We start from the raw sequence: 16351 nt of genomic DNA on the forward strand, positions 1-16351 counted from the left end.
ATGTAAATTCATGTTTGATCTTACTAGCTCTCGGTCACTCACGAACGAGATGGAACTAGAGAAATATGATAGATCAAATATGGCAAAAAAAACTGCAACTCAAACTGTTTGACGGATGGGCAAATGTACAAGTTCATGTACAGTAACGTTGAAGTACACAAAGATACCTAAATATAATTTGTGTACTTTGAAATAGTTTATTGTACTTCCAAAATACTTCATTTGTTTTGAAATATGAACTTCTATATTTATTTCCTTAGAACTTATTATTAGAGAGCCCATTTATTATTAGAGATACTCTTTTTGTTTCAATTCAAAAATGAGCACATGCTATTATTAGGTATCAATATAATCAAAACTTGTTGTTGCTGAACCCATTGTCTCGCATGCAGAAAGTCTCCTGACCTGTTAACATATGGTTGAGAATGCATGAGACCAGCTGTTACTACAAGTAACACGGCACAGTAACAAACACAAGCAAGGAATAGCAGCATACCAGAGCTTTATCCCTCATCATTTTACGCATCGAAAAGGCGAGCCTAATAAAAATAGCAGCATACCAATTTCAATGCCGTCGAGTAGCTCTTCCCGCCAGGATGCGAGACGAATGCCTAGACATGAGAAAATAGTGGACAATATAAGACGTTTTTCCACCATAAATTGGGCACTGCAACTCATGAAAGCAAGTGTAAATTTATTATTACTGAGAACTGGTTGGCAAGGATAGGCTTCTCTTCATAGATCCTAGGGAATATTTGAAACTGCTGAAAGTACCCTCGGTAGCTTCTCCCTATGCTTCCTGAACTGAAAAGAAGGAGAAGAGAATGCACTTTGAATTAAACCGTCATCTGAAGTTCAGTCAGCTGCAGAGCCATGCATGAATGTCACAACACAACCATGGCAAGTCTCAGAGCAAAATCAGGACCCGAAACATCGAAAGAACTTACCCTAGTCCGCCAAGGGGTACCCCGCGGTAGCAGTTGTCCATCCATTTCCTGAGCGGATCATAGACGACAACCTTTGGGAAACTAGATAATAATTGTTCAACAATTTCACTGGCTACTGACTAGGCAGAGTAATTTGCACCGGCATTTCAAGTACATGTGCATGCTGGTTGACAGGTTAGTTGAATGTTCAATGACAGAAAAGCGACTCACTTGGTTTTTCGCGATTCCTTCTACGTGTAATCGAAGCATTTTAAAAATCAATGGTATCTGCAGCACAACCATGACCATGGTCAGTGTTTATGTAGCAAAGGTAGCATACATCCTTGGTTCTAAATGCAAAATTTAGGAAGGTGCAGTCCACGTTGACACGCTTGCTTACAACTGTGAAGATATCAGTGGTCATGCTAAGCATAGCAACCTTCTTGCCTTCATCATCGAATTTCCTCTGCCAAGTTATTACTGATGGCTGAGCACAGTCGACGTGCAAGGTGTGCCTGAAGCAACAACAACCATGTCAGACCAGTTTTGCTTGCTCAAGACATACAAAGGATTGAAGTAATCAGGGGCATCTTAATTAGCGAATCATCCAAGGAAACAACTGAACAAAAATTTAAAACCATAATAAGATTAAGGAGAAGCCAAAGAAATGGGAGGAGCTGTTTCAGGTCAGGAGATACCTTCGCTTGCTCAAACTCTGAACTTCCCATCTTAAGAAACCGGTGAAGGAGCTAATCCGACTGGAACAGATACAACATGGTCAACAACTCGAAGAACGGAATCACTCACCAGACTTAAAACAAACCAAGAATGTATCCGTACACTTGGCAATTAAGCAATGGTGAACTAAAGAACTGCAGAATTAAGCAAATGAGGAATACTAACCAGATAACTTCAGTTTTTACAGAAGAAGTGGTTGGGATCTCGTGTTGGCAGTGGGAAACCGTGGCCGGAACGTTGAAGAACATGATCTGGAGCATAAGCTCGAGCGCAATGGAGTTGTGGACGGCGCCAAGCACGTCGGTGGACTGACGTCGCAGGTGCCAGTGCTGGAATAGCTCCATCTCTGGTTTACCCATGGCGTCGCGCCAGATGGCAAAAGGGTGCTTGGCGGCCGGGCCTCGCGCGAACTGATGCGCACGCATCACCTGGCCGGCTGGGATGAGGAGGTGGAGGCGCGCTGGCGAAGGGGAGGAGGCGGGGGCAGGGAGGATGAGGTCGGGCGGCGCTGCGCGCGGGGAGGGAGGCGGCGGCGCGGTGGTGAGGCCAGTGGTCGGTGCGGCCGATCCACTCGCTGCGGAAGAAGGAAGGTGGAAGAAGTGGTGGGCCGCGGGGAGGTTCAGTTTGATGGGCTCCGTCGGCGGCCAGTCACGGCGCCACGGGCTCCCTCGCTCCGGCTGACGCCGTCGCTCGCTCGCCCACGACGGCAGCCTCCGGCGGAAGGAGGTGGGTTAGATTCAAGATGGCTCGGGGAGTTTCTACGGTGTAGCTCGTCACATCCTTATAGAGCCCAGAGGTAACAGAATAATATTCTGTTACCGTTAACAAAATAGTCCAGCCCTCCCCGCGCATATATATATATATATATATATATATATATATATATATATATATATATATATCATGTCACCTTGGGACATTTATGTATCTATCAGCTCATGGTTATGGTGATTATTAAATGCTGTGGAGCGGCTGGGAGCACACATGGTATCTTTACCGAGCCTTCTCTACTAATTGCTCCAGTAGCTTCTATATAACTCCATTTCGGATCTGTTTCACTCAAACAACAAGAGACCACATGCTTTCATAAATCTAGATAGTGTTGGCGCTTCGCTATACATCCGTACACGTTGAGACGTGAGTGTGATTTTTATTAGTGGGTCATCTGTTTGAGCTTAGGCCTGGGAGGCATTAGGAAAGGCATTTGCCGATGCAACTCTACTGATGATGACCAGGCAGCAAGGGACCTCCAGCACGATCGACTTGGGAGAGAAGCAACTGGATTTTGACCTTCAAAATCACATTAACGGTGCACTGCAACCAGAATAGTTCGCAGCTAAGCACGTCTTTTTATCCGCCCATCCGCGAGAAATAAGCTGGCAACAAAGCGGCTTGCCTAGCAGGCCGGCTAACCACAACCTAGGACAAGAGAGGATGTAGGCTACGAGGAGGTAGCAGGCCTAGTTAGCCATTAGCATACAGAACAATTGCATACAGAACATTGTTAAGGAAATCGGTAACTGGTAGTTACTCGGTCGGCATGGGAGTAGTGATTAATCGGTGAAGCTGTTGAGGCGGCGGCCGATTACGCTGACCTGTTCGGTTGCACACATGGCCAATTCCCGATTAAATATCTGGGAATACCGATTCATTATCGGCGTCTCACCATTGCGGAGTGGAAGCATGTAGAGGAGCGGCTAGAGAAACGTTTGAGCAGTTGGAAAGGCAAATTGCTCTCAGTTGGAGGACGGCTGGTTTTGATTAACTCTGTCCTCACAAATATGGTTCTTTATATGCTCTCTTTCTTCCAACTCCCAAAAGGGGTCCTGCAAAGACTGGACTATTTTAGATCCAGATTCTTTTGGCAAGGAGATGGTGAAAAGAAAAAATACAGGTTGGCCAAATGGAGTGTGGTTTGTAGGCCAAAAGACCAAGGTGGCCTTGGAATTCATGACCTGGAAGTCAAGAATGAGGCCCTACTTAGTAAGTGGTTGTTTAAACTTCTTACCGAGGATGGTGTTTGGCAAACCATGCTGCGCAACAAGTATCTAGGTCAAAAGGCGGTGTCTCAGGCATATTGGAAACCTGGTGACTCGCACTTTTGGGCTGGCCTAATGGCAGCAAAGAAACATCTCTTTCGCTTTGGGTCTTTCGCGATAAAGGACAGGTCGGAGATTCGTTTTTGGGAAGACATCTGGCTAGGCAATGCCAGTCTCCGAGAACAATATCCAGCCTTGTACAACATCGCTCGCGATAAGAATAAAACTATTGCGCAGGTGCTCAGTTCATTCCCGCCCAATATTTCTTTTAGGCGGGATTTGATTGGCCCCCGTCTTACGTCATGGCATAATCTTTTATCCCGTCTGGATTTGATCAATTTGACACAAGGTCGGGATGTGTTTCGCTGGAACCTTACTGCATCGGGGTCTTTCACAGTAGACTCTATGTATCATGCGCTCACGCATTCTGAGGTACCAGTGAGTAATAACAAGAAAATCTGGAAGTCAAAGATTCCACTAAAAGTTAAAATCTTCATGTGGTATCTTCGTAGGGGAGTTGTTCTAACCAAAGACAACCTCGCACGGCGCAACTGGCCAGGGAGTAAGATGTGTTGTTTTTGTACTCATGAAGAGACAATCAAACACCTCTTTTTCCAATGCAAGTTTGCACGTTCTACGTGGTCAGTCATCCAAATAGCGTCAAATTTGTATCCGCCCACAAGTGTCGCCAATATTTTTGGTCATTGGTTGGATGGTATTCCAAATAGGTTGAAAACGCTAATAAGGGTGGGAGCGTATGCCTTACTATGGTCGCTTTGGCTATGTAGAAATGATTTGGTTTTCAATAACAAAAATGCTTCTCCTTTGCAGGTTATTTTCCGTTGTACGCACTCGCTTCGTACGTGGTATACGCTACAACGAGTGGAGTACCAACCGCTGTTCAAGGCGGTGTGTATGCGGTTGGAGCAGGTGGCTACGGAGGTTTTTACCCAACATGGGTGGCAGCATAATCTCCGGATCGGTCCACCACCCCTTTCGACATAGGCATAGTGTCGGTCTATATGACTCTACTGTCGCCCATTTGTCGTTTTTTCTTCCTTTTTTTTACAGACTTTAGGTGATTGGCTGTGTGCATCTTAGTTATGCAGAGGCCGGGTGTTACTCATAATGCTTTGTATCTTCTTGATGCTACTTTTTGAGATAATAAAAGCGCCCTTTATCGAAAAAAATTAATTGGATTAACCGGTCGACCATTAATCGGTAGATTAAATAGAAATTGCCAACATATATCTAGTTTTTTATGTATTATATCATACTCTCATACTCTCAACTATGTAATATACCAAAATATGCTACTGTTTGGTCGAAACCTAGCTATTGAGGAGCGATAGCGGGATGGGAGGGGTTACAGGAAAAAAAACTAGGGCTTTGTTTGCCCACATGTTAATGGGCCAGCAGTGATTAATCAGCCTAACAACCAATTAATCGGTCTAATAGGCCAATTAATCGGCCTAACAAGTTAACACGATGAATAGGTGCTATTCAACACGATCATCCTATGAGTAGCGATTAACTGTCCCGTTAACTGATTAATCAGACAAATTCTTGAACAATGATTCAAGTGTTAACAATAAGAAATAAAAAAGCATCAACCAACTAAAGTACCACAAAAGCAAGTCTTTTTGTGGCGTATATTGACATCCAAAAATCTAGCATCTAAGTTAATTCAATCTAACAACTAAGTGGCTAATAAGCAAGCAAATAAGTGACAATAATATGGCAATTATCAAAAGAAAAAGGCTGTTGAAAGATGCCGACATGGTATCTAGTTCAAAGATCTCGTGGTGAGAAAGCTAACGGTGAAGACGGATCAAAAACCGGGTCATTGGTTTAAGAGATAAAAAATTTTAATAGTTCAAATTTAGAGGAATCATTTGATGATGTCATGTTGTTGTATGCATGCATCCATGCATGAGAGAGTGGGGAAGAGGGCACTGTGGCAAGCCCAATATGCGGCGCCACTACCTAGTGCGCTTTCTCCTCATATTTGAAACCGCCGCAACAAGCTTGGCCCGCTGAACTACACATATCAATCTCTATGATGAGTCCATCCCTAGTTGCTTCTTAGTGTTAGTGGGTGTGCACCTCTACACCGAGAAGGACCACTAGGACGATGTGACCTCACGATCAGCGCAGCTTCACCATCTTCTCCAAGTCCGATGGCCACGACCTCCCACCCGATATAGTTCATATGCTTCGTCCATGTCTCCCGCAACTGGTCACCTTTTGCATGTCATTGTCACCGTCCAGAGTCTGCATGACCCCCCTGCCATGGCAGATCATACTCCACCATGGTATCTTAAAAAATTCTGGCTCCATATCCTTTCCCGAGGGGATTAATTTTCCTCACTTCGAAGAAGAGGCCACAAACATGTAGTCAGTTCGTCCCGATTTGATGCTTCCTCTCGTGTAACCTTTCCCAGAGTCATGGTGTGGTCGGTGTTCATGTTGATGCATCTGCCTGAGCGGACCCACCATCGTCTCCACCAGCCACATGTCATCCTAGACTTTGAAAACCTCACACCACTGCACTATAACTGTGCCCATGCATGTATTGCCATCCCTAATTCTATCATGCTTCAGGTCCACTACATGGTTGTCCAGCTTCTTCCAATTTCTTCTCAGAATCATTTTTTATTACTCCTCTTTCTCTAGAACATAGAATCAACTGATATTTTGTGCCTATCAGGTTAAATTAGTCTATGACGGTTGCACCAAATCGTTTCAACGTTATAATAAAGTTCCCCACATCTTCCTAGCTATTGGATATCGGTCATGGTAGCGACCCTCGTTGCACATTATCTACTTGCCTGCATCCCATTCATGTTTGGGAAATTCCACTTTCTGCTTCATTCATCTCACATACTTCGGCCGTGCCTGCCGCGGCCAAGCTAGTTGCTAGATCCCCTAGATACACCACCCTCAGGATTAGATGCCATTTATATATCTACCAACTCATGGTTATGGTACCCGCAAAAAACAAATCATGGGTATGGTGATTATAAATGCTTTGGAGTGGTTGGGAGTCTACCAAAGGTGGCCCGGCGGAGAATGGACATCCACAATGACCGAACGGTGAGAGAAGCAGTAAGATATAGCACATCGATTGCTATTATCGATACGTTGCAAGTGTCGCGATAGAGCACACATGTTTGTCTGCCCATCCTCACGAAAGAAGGAAGTTGTGTTTGTGTTGAATATTGTGTACAATGTAGGTTACAGTTAGACTCTAAGTTGTACTGTGTTTAGATAGGATATGAAGTTGTGTCCTAATAGGACACTTGTATTCTAGGCTTCTCATATATAGCGAAGGTAGACATAAGATGTAAACTATGCCAACATAATAGCACAGTAGTGCAGGGAAAGCCGGCGGCATGTGCCGGTGTCCAGGGCGACTGTATTTCGGTATTGTAGCGGTGTCATGGAGAGGAGCACGCATAGTCAAGCACTGGGGATATAGCCATATCGGTGAACCTCGTTAACAAATCTCGGTGTCGTGCTCGTGTGATTGTTTGATCCTCGGATGATCGACGATGACTTCAGATTTATTCTAACAAGTGTTATCATGAGTTAGGTTGCTGGACGGTCACAGAGAAGTTGATCTAGTGGAAGTGCTTTGCGAGAAGATCGCTGAGTTGAGTTGCGGTGCAAGACGGCAGCGAATCAAAGGAACTCTGGATGCGATCGAAATTTTTCGTAAGGCGATGCAAAATCAATGGAAGCAGCGGAGCTTAAAGCGTGCAAGTTGATGGCGTTCCGTCTCGGCGAGAGGCCCAACCGCCCAAGGCGCAGCAGCTCGTAAAGATTGAGCGAAGCACGCAGGAAGCCAGCTACTACCTACGAAGCAGCGAAGGTACTATCGTGACGATTTGTTTTGAAAGAAAAAAAACATTGCCAGGGCCACGTGTGTGTGTGTGTGTACAAGAGCAGTTTTGGATGGATCAAGTACGATCTATTTTGTGCTATAAGATGCACGGAGAAGCAACATCAAATAGTGACAGGAAAAAAGAAAAATTGTGCTGTTTTCATGGAAGTTTTTTCTGGGTCGGTTTGCTGAGATGGCTTGAAACAAGTGGACAGGCTCTGAAGGCGCGCTGATAAGTGTGTTATACAAGATCATGCATACACATGGCATCCAAGACATGTTCGGATGTGCGAGCCGTCATGGTGTAGAGTGGGGCATGGTAGCAGTCAAACAAGTTCAGCTGGGTCGGACTAGATAGTCTGACGGATCGACATGAGTCGATTGATACAGAAGATGGTGGTGGGATCGGTGACGTCGACGTAGGGGCCTCATGCTGATTGTGACCGACTTCTGGGCATGGAAACACGTGACACAGCCCGAGGCTTGTGTGGCTTCGAAAAGACTATGATGCTAGGTTGATTCAAGGTGGAGTAGGCACGGAGCTTGAAGTCGAAGGGGCGCGAGGGTGGACTGATCATCTACCATGAGCTCATGTCGAAGGTGGAGCTGGATTGAGGGGCTATGATGTAAGGATCCAGAGAATCGAAGCCTATTCTGCGGAAAACAAAAGTGAGGGACACATAATTCGGACTGGAGCCCAGTGGTATGATGAAAACGTGAAACTCGTCATCGGTCGGGTGATGGATGGTACTCTGCAGGGAGGTTGCGTGATGTGGGTTCGCGACCCTTGAGACTCAACTGGGACAGCGAAGGCTCGACGCGGTAATAACGGCGAGGCGTGCGGTATGCACGGGGCATAGTGATGGGCCAGGGCTCTGGTCGTCATACATGTGGTGAGACAACTGCGAATTTGACTCGGCATGACTTCAAGAAATGATAAAATTCCTTCAAGTTTCAGACAGGAAGTCAAGAAAGGAAGAGCATTGATGTTGAGTTAAGGTAACTCTTATGTTTGACACCCAATACATGAGTTGTTCACTTTCACGCAAGTGATCAGTGTGTGACGACATTGGACGGATACTTTGAAAGTTGGGAGCATAAACTAGAGTAACAAGGAACTTAATTTTGCTCGAGTGTTGACTGTGGTCAAGAAAATGGGGGACTACAAGTTGCAGGTGGAGTCACATGGCGTTTTTGGAGTAGCAGCGGTACGGTATTCATAAAATAGCTCAAGACCAATGTACATGAAAGTTTGACGCATGGACGAATTCATGGTGGTGGAGAATATTCGCCAAGGTGGAGTTTATTAGAGTTTTGTCGAATATTGTGTACAAAGTAGGTTATAGTTGGACTCTGAGTTGATAGGATATGGAGTCGTGGCCTAATAGGACACTTGTATCCTAGGCCTCTCATATATGCGAGGGTAGACACACGATGTAACCTATGCCAACATAATAGCACAGGAACGCATGGGAAGCCGGCGGCATGTGCCGGTGTCCAGGGTGATCAGGTGCGGTATGTAGCGGTGTCAAGGGGGGAGCGCCCATAGTCAAGCCCCGAGGATGTAGCCATATCGGTGAACCTCATTAACAAATCGTGGTGTCATGCTCGCGTGATTGTTTGGTCATCGGATGATCGACGGTGACCTCATTTTTTTTCCCATCTCCTAGGGGGAGCCGGCCCTAGGAGATGGGATCTCCAAGGGGGGGGGGGCGGCCAGGGGGCTGGCTTGCCCCCCAAGGCAAGTGGAGGCGCCCCCACCCCTAGGGTTTCCCAAACCTAGGCGCAGGGGGGCCCAAGGGGGGGGGCACCAGCCCACCAGGGGCTGGTTCCCCGCCCACTTCAGCCCATGGTGCCCTCCGGGATAGGTGGCCCCATCCGGTGGACCCCCGGGACCCTTCCGGTGGTCCCGGTACAATACCGGTAACCCCCGAAACTTTCCCGATGGCCGAAACTTCACTTCCTATATGTAATTCTTTACCTCCAGACCATTCCGGAACTCCTCGTGACGTCCGAGATCTCACCCGGGACTCCGAACGACTTTCGGTTTACTGCATACTCATATCTCTACAACCCTAGCGTCACTGAACCTTAAGTGTGTAGACCCTACGGGTTCGGGAGACATGTAGACATGACCGAGACGCCTCTCCGGTCAATAACCAACAGTGGGATCTGGATACCCATGTTGGCTCCCACATGCTCCTCGATGATCTCATCAGATGAACCACGATGTCGAGGACTCAAGCAATCCCGTATACAATTCCCTTTGTCAATCGGTACGTTACATGCCCGAGATTCGATCATCGGTATCCCAATACCTCGTTTAATCTCGTTACCGGCAAGTCACTTTACTCGTGCCGTAATGCATGATCCCGTGACCAGACACTTGGTCACACTGAGCTCATTATGATGATGCATTACCGAGTGGGCCTAAAGATACCTCTTCGTCATACGGAGTGACAAATCCCAGTCTTGATTCGTGCCAACCCAACGGACACTTACGGAGATACCCGTAGTGCACCTTTATAGTCACCTTGTGACGTTTGGCACACCCAAAGCACTCCTACGGTATCCCGGAGTTGCACAATCTCATGGTCTAAGGAAATGATACTTGACATTTGGAAAAGCTCTAGCTAAACGAACTACACGATCTTTGAGCTATGCTTAGGATTGGGTCTTGTCCATCACATCATTATCCTAATGATGTGATCCCGTTATCAATGACATCAAATACCCATAGTCAGGAAACCATGACTATCTGTTGATCAACGAGCTAGTCAACTATATGCTCACTAGGAACATGTTGTGGTCTATGTATTCACACGTGTATTACGATTTCCGGATAACACAATTATAGCATGAATAACAGACAATTATCATAAACAAAGAAATATAATAATAACCTTTTTATTATTGCCTCTAGGGCATATTTCCAACACACGGGGCATAGAGACGGGCCAGGGCTCTGGTCGTCATACATGTGGTGAGACAACTGCGAATTTGACTCGGCATGACTTCAAGAAATGATAAAAATCCTTCAAGTTTCAGACAGGAAGTCAAGGAAGGAAGAGCGTTGATGTTGAGTTAAGGTAACTCTTATGTTTGACACCCAATATATGAGTTGTTCACTTTCACGCAAGTGATCAGTGTGTGACGGCATTGGACGGATACTCTGAAAGTTGGGAGCATAAACTAGAGTAACAAGGAACTTAATTTTGCTCGAGTGTTGACTGTGGTCAAGAAAATGGGGGACTACAAGTTGCAGGCGGAGTCACATGGAGTTTTTGGAGTAGAAGCGGTACGGTATTTATGAGATAAGCTCAAGACCATTGTATATGGAAGTTTGACGCATGAACGAATTCATGGTGGTGGAGATTATTTGCCAAGGTGGAGTTTATTAGAGTTGTGTCGAATATTGTTTACAAAGTAGGTTATAGTTGGACTCTGAGTTGGTAGGATATGGAGTCGTGGCCTAATAGGACAGTTGTATCCTAGGCCTCTCATATATGCGAGGGTAGACATACGATGTAACATATGCCAACATAATAGCACAGGAACGCAGGGGAAGCCGGCGGCATGTGCCGGTGTCCAGGGTGATCAGGTGCGGTATGTAGCGGTGTCAAGGGGTGAGCGCCCATAGTCAAGGCCCGAGGATGCCGTTGATGCACGCAGAGGACTACCATCAGCGCTCAACTTGGACGACTGCCAACAACCGTGGTGGACGGGCTGGTGGTGGTGCCTTATTTTTATGTAAATCAAAGCTCCTACATTATGCTATACTTCCATGCAGTTCTTCACTCAAACAATATTGTAACAACCAACATAAAAATAGTTGATATGGACTTGATCCACTAGCACCAACTTACTGGCTGAATCAAATTTTGTGATTTGAAGCAGCAGCAATAGTCGGACTAAGGGAGACATGCATGCGGTTATATAGTTGAACTTGCATGATCTGCAAATAAGAGCATGACTTATGTACTTACTGGACAATACCATGTGAAACAATATAATGCTATGTGAACCTTTTTGATGGACGAGCTTTTAATTTTTATTCTCAGTACTTCTCAAAAATGAATATCTGAACCACCAGACAGGGGTGTGGTAACCAAAATTCAGAAGCTTAGAAACTCAATAAGGCACCATACTAAAATAAGAAAATGAACTGAACAGAAAATAAGAATTGCACTGAACTAAAACCAGAATTCGAACTGAGTGTCACAAAAGATGAACTTGTGCATCTGATTTTTGCTCCCGCACCGGTGTAACAAATTCAGGATGACATGGATTTGTGTACATATAATAATATGAATCGAGTGAGACAATAAAGAGAGCAGTAAAAGGATTTTGTATTTTCACCTTGAGATGATCTCTCTTTCTGGAGGTCTTGATGGAAAATGCTGGTGTAGGTACCACACAAACACCAACTGAACACCAGGCCTTCTCCAATAAGAAACAATGATCCCTCCTTCGAGTGTGTGAGCTTAATAACAGTAGTTGAAGTAATAATTTCAGTTTAATCGTTTGGAGAACCAGCTTCAGTGTTTGAATTAGTACCTTTTCAGAGGTGCAGACGCAGCTGGAAAGAATTTCTTGTGGAGCTCGAGGGAGCGCTGATCATAGTGCGACAGGGAGCATCGAACTACCCGCTACCAGCAGGTTGAGCTGCGGAGGAGCATCCACTGCCCACGGCGAGGCAGAGGTGCGCCGGCGGGTGACGCAGCCTCATTGGAAGCGGGCGGATCCGGGGCCAGTGTAACGCAGCCTCATTGGATCCAGGCGGCGCGGCAGCAGGAGAAGCATGTACTGCGCATGAATGGAGGTGATGTTTCTAAGCAAAGGCCTTTGTGGGTTTTTTTGCTCGTACATTTTCATGCAAGCACTAGTATTTGTTTTCTTGATTCTCGGAACTTGGGCGAAGAGAGCATAACAAGGGAAGTGAAGTAATGCCACCACCAAGTACCTACATAAGAATTGAACTGAATGAAATCTAGGAATTCAGCTGAAAGAAAAACTGGACATTATAGGTACACTGAAAAATAAATTGTACCTTTTCTGCCTTTTTTTGTTTTTACCATGAACTTGCCAGGTTTTGGAGTTCGAACTTTCTATGTGATTTTTTTCAAACTTTTCCAAGTTTTTATTTAAATTCGTAGTGATCAGCAAATTGTTTTCTTATATAGGTCCAAATGAAATGGTTTTTAATTTTCTTTTTGCACATATTTTCTTGTTTCTGGTCTTAATCTTATTTCCCAACAATCTGTTTTTTGAACTGATGTAAATTCATGTTTGATCTTACTAGCTCTCGGTCACTCACGAACGAGATGGATCTAGAGAAATATGATAGATCAAATATGGCAAAAAAAAGTGCAACTCAAACTGTTTGACGGATGGGCAAATGTACAAGTTCATGTACAGTAACGTTGAAGTACACAAAGATACCTAAATATAATTTGTGTACTTTGAAATAGTTTATTGTACTTCCAAAATACTTCATTTGTTTTGAAATATGAACTTCTATATTTATTTCCTTAGAACTTATTATTAGAGAGCCCATTTATTATTAGAGATACTCTTTTTGTTTCAATTCAAAAATGAGCACATGCTATTATTAGGTATCAATATAATCAAAACTTGTTGTTGCAGAACCCATTGTCTCGCATGCAGAAAGTCTCCTGACCTGTTAACATATGGTTGAGAATGCATGAGACCAGCTGTTACTACAAGTAACACGGCACAGTAACAAACACAAGCAAGGAATAGCAGCATACCAGAGCTTTATCCCTCATCATTTTGCGCATCGAAAAGGCGAGCCTAACAAAAATAGCAGCATACCAATTTCAATGCCGTCGAGTAGCTCTTCCCGCCAGGATGCGAGACGAATGCCTAGACATGAGAAAATAGTGGACAATATAAGACGTTTTTCCACCATAAATTGGGCACTGCAACTCATGAAAGCAAGTGTAAATTTATTATTACTGAGAACTGGTTGGCAAGGACAGGCTTCTCTTCATAGATCCTGGGGAATATTTGAAACTGCTGAAAGTACCCTCGGTAGCTTCTCCCTATGCTTCCTGAACTGAAAAGAAGGAGAAGAGAATGCACTTTGAATTAAACCGTCATCTGAAGTTCAGTCAGCTGCAGAGCCATGCATGAATGTCACAACACAACCATGGCAAGTCTCAGAGCAAAATCAGGACCCGAAACATCGAAAGAACTTACCCTAGTCCGCCAAGGGGTACCCCGCGGTAGCAGTTGTCCATCCATTTCCTGAGCGGATCATAGACGACAACCTTTGGGAAACAAGATAATAATTGTTCAACAATTTCACTGGCTACTGACTAGGCAGAGTAATTTGCACCGGCATTTCAAGTACATGTGCATGCTGGTTGACAGGTTAGTTGAATGTTCAATGACAGAAAAGCGACTCACTTGGTTTTTCGCAATTCCTTCTACGTGTAATCGAAGCATTTTAAAAATCAATGGTATCTGCAGCACAACCATGACCATGGTCAGTGTTTATGTAGCAAAGGTAGCATGCATGCTTGGTTCTAAATGCAAAATTTAGGAAGGTGCAGTCCATGTTGACACGCTTGCTTACAACTGTGAAGATATCAGTGGTCATGCTAAGCATAGCAACCTTCTTGCCTTCATCATCGAATTTCCTCTGCCAAGTTATTACTGGTGGCTGAGGACAGTCGACGTGCAAGGTGTGCCTGAAGCAACAACAACCATGTCAGACCAGTTTTGCTTGCTCAAGACATACAAAGGATTGAAGTAATCAGGGGCATCTTAATTAGCGAATCATCCAAGGAAACAACTGAACAAAAATTTAAAACCATAATAAGATTAAGGAGAAGCCAAAGAAATGGGAGGAGCTGTTTCAGGTCAGGAGATACCTTCGCTTGCTCAAACTCTGAACTTCCCATCTTAAGAAACCGGTGAAGGAGCTAATCCGACTGGAACAGATACAACATGGTCAACAACTCGAAGAACGGAATCACTCACCAGACTTAAAACAAACCAAGAATGTATCCGTACACTTGGCAATTAAGCAATGGTGAACTAAAGAACTGCAGAATTAAGCAAATGAGGAATACTAACCAGATAACTTCAGTTTTTACAGAAGAAGTGGTTGGGATCTCGTGTTGGCAGTGGGGAACCGTGGCCGGAACGTTGAAGAAGATGATCTGGAGCATAAGCTCGAGCGCAATGGAGTTGTGGACGGCGCCAAGCACGTCGGTGGACTGACGTCGCAGGTGCCAGTGCTGGAATAGCTCCATCTCTGGTTTACCCATGGCGTCGCGCCAGATGGCAAAAGGGTGCCTGGCGGCCGGGCCTCGCGCGAACTGATGCGCACGCATCACCTGGCCGGCTGGGACGAGGAGGTGGAGGCGCGCTGGCGAAGGGGAGGAGGCGGGGGCAGGGAGGATGAGGTCGGGCGGCGCTGCGCGCGGAGAGGGAGGCGACGGCGCGGTGGTGAGGCCAGTGGTCGGTGCGGCCGATCCACTCGCTGCGGAAGAAGGAAGGTGGAAGAAGTGGTGGGCCACGGGGAGGTTCAGTTTGATGGGCTCCGTCGGCGGCCAGTCACGGCGCCGCGGGCTCCCTCGCTCCGGCTGACGCCGTCGCTCGCTCGCCCACGACGGCTGCCTCCGGCGGAAGGAGGTGGGTTAGATTCAGGATGGCTCGGGGAGTTTCTACGGTGTAGCTCGTCACGTCCTTATAGAGCCCAGAGGTAACAGAATAATATTCTGTTACCGATAACAGAATAGTCCAGCCCTCCCCGCGCATATATATATGTATGTATATATATATATATATATATGTATGTGTATATATATATATATATGTACATATATATGTATGTATATGTATATATATATATATATATATATATATATATATGTATATACGGTCACGCTAAACTGAGCGTGAGCGCAGATGCTAATTCTACGCTCCGGCCAAATCGCGTGGGTCGCTGGGCAGCCAAACCAGCAATTTTCTTTCCTCCTCTTCGTAAACCTTTGTGATAAATATGGTAATAGAATTAAAACGGTTACCATGTGCACAAACGAGTCCCCGCTTCGCGAAATCAAGTCACTTTTTCCCACTTGTTAGTAAAACCTTTGGTAGGTATGGTAATGGAATTAAAGTAGTTACTATGTGCATGCAGGAGTTCATCGATCCACCAAACCAGACCATCTTTTTGCTTATATAGAGGATGACCACTTCTAGTAATGGTGTTATGAGCGAATTGCATGTAGTTTTGTTTTTTGCGGGTGAATTGCATGTAGCTACTCTGTGGTAACCGTATTACGAGTAAATACATCCACTTCAGTTACCATCTAAAAAAATCCACCTCAATTACCATGTGTAGATGGTTGTACTTACAGAGGATGGTAAATTCCTAGTGAGAATGTAGTAATGTATAGGTAGTTTTTACCACAATTAACAGCAATAGCAGAAACATGGTCATGTGTCGTAATTTCCTAGTAGATTTTACTAGTCCATGATACATGTGATTAGGATCACACTAATTAGTGTTTTTCGTTACCATCATTACTATGGAGTCGAAGTTCTTTTACGTCCAGTCCAGCATACCCTAGTCGGTTACCAAATTACTAGAGCAAAGGCACGAATAGTAATCCTTTTTTGTCTGTTACGGTGGTTCAATTTCTCCTTGTGATTAGACGAAACCCACCCGCGCTGATTTCTTGGGAGTTACGCGCGTACCTGACCGGCGCGTAGAATAAAAGTAATAC

General features: G+C 45.1%; 2 pseudogenes; both read right to left on the reverse strand.

The window, feature by feature from the left end:
* Positions 1-336: 336 nt before the first annotated feature.
* Positions 337-2008, reverse strand: LOC119350128 (annotated as a pseudogene).
* Positions 2009-13200: 11192 nt separating this feature from the next.
* Positions 13201-14872, reverse strand: LOC119350129 (annotated as a pseudogene).
* Positions 14873-16351: the final 1479 nt, after the last annotated feature.

This window comes from Triticum dicoccoides, chromosome 1B, assembly GCF_002162155.2.
Source record: "Triticum dicoccoides isolate Atlit2015 ecotype Zavitan chromosome 1B, WEW_v2.0, whole genome shotgun sequence".
Lineage (NCBI taxonomy): Eukaryota > Viridiplantae > Streptophyta > Magnoliopsida > Poales > Poaceae > Triticum > Triticum dicoccoides.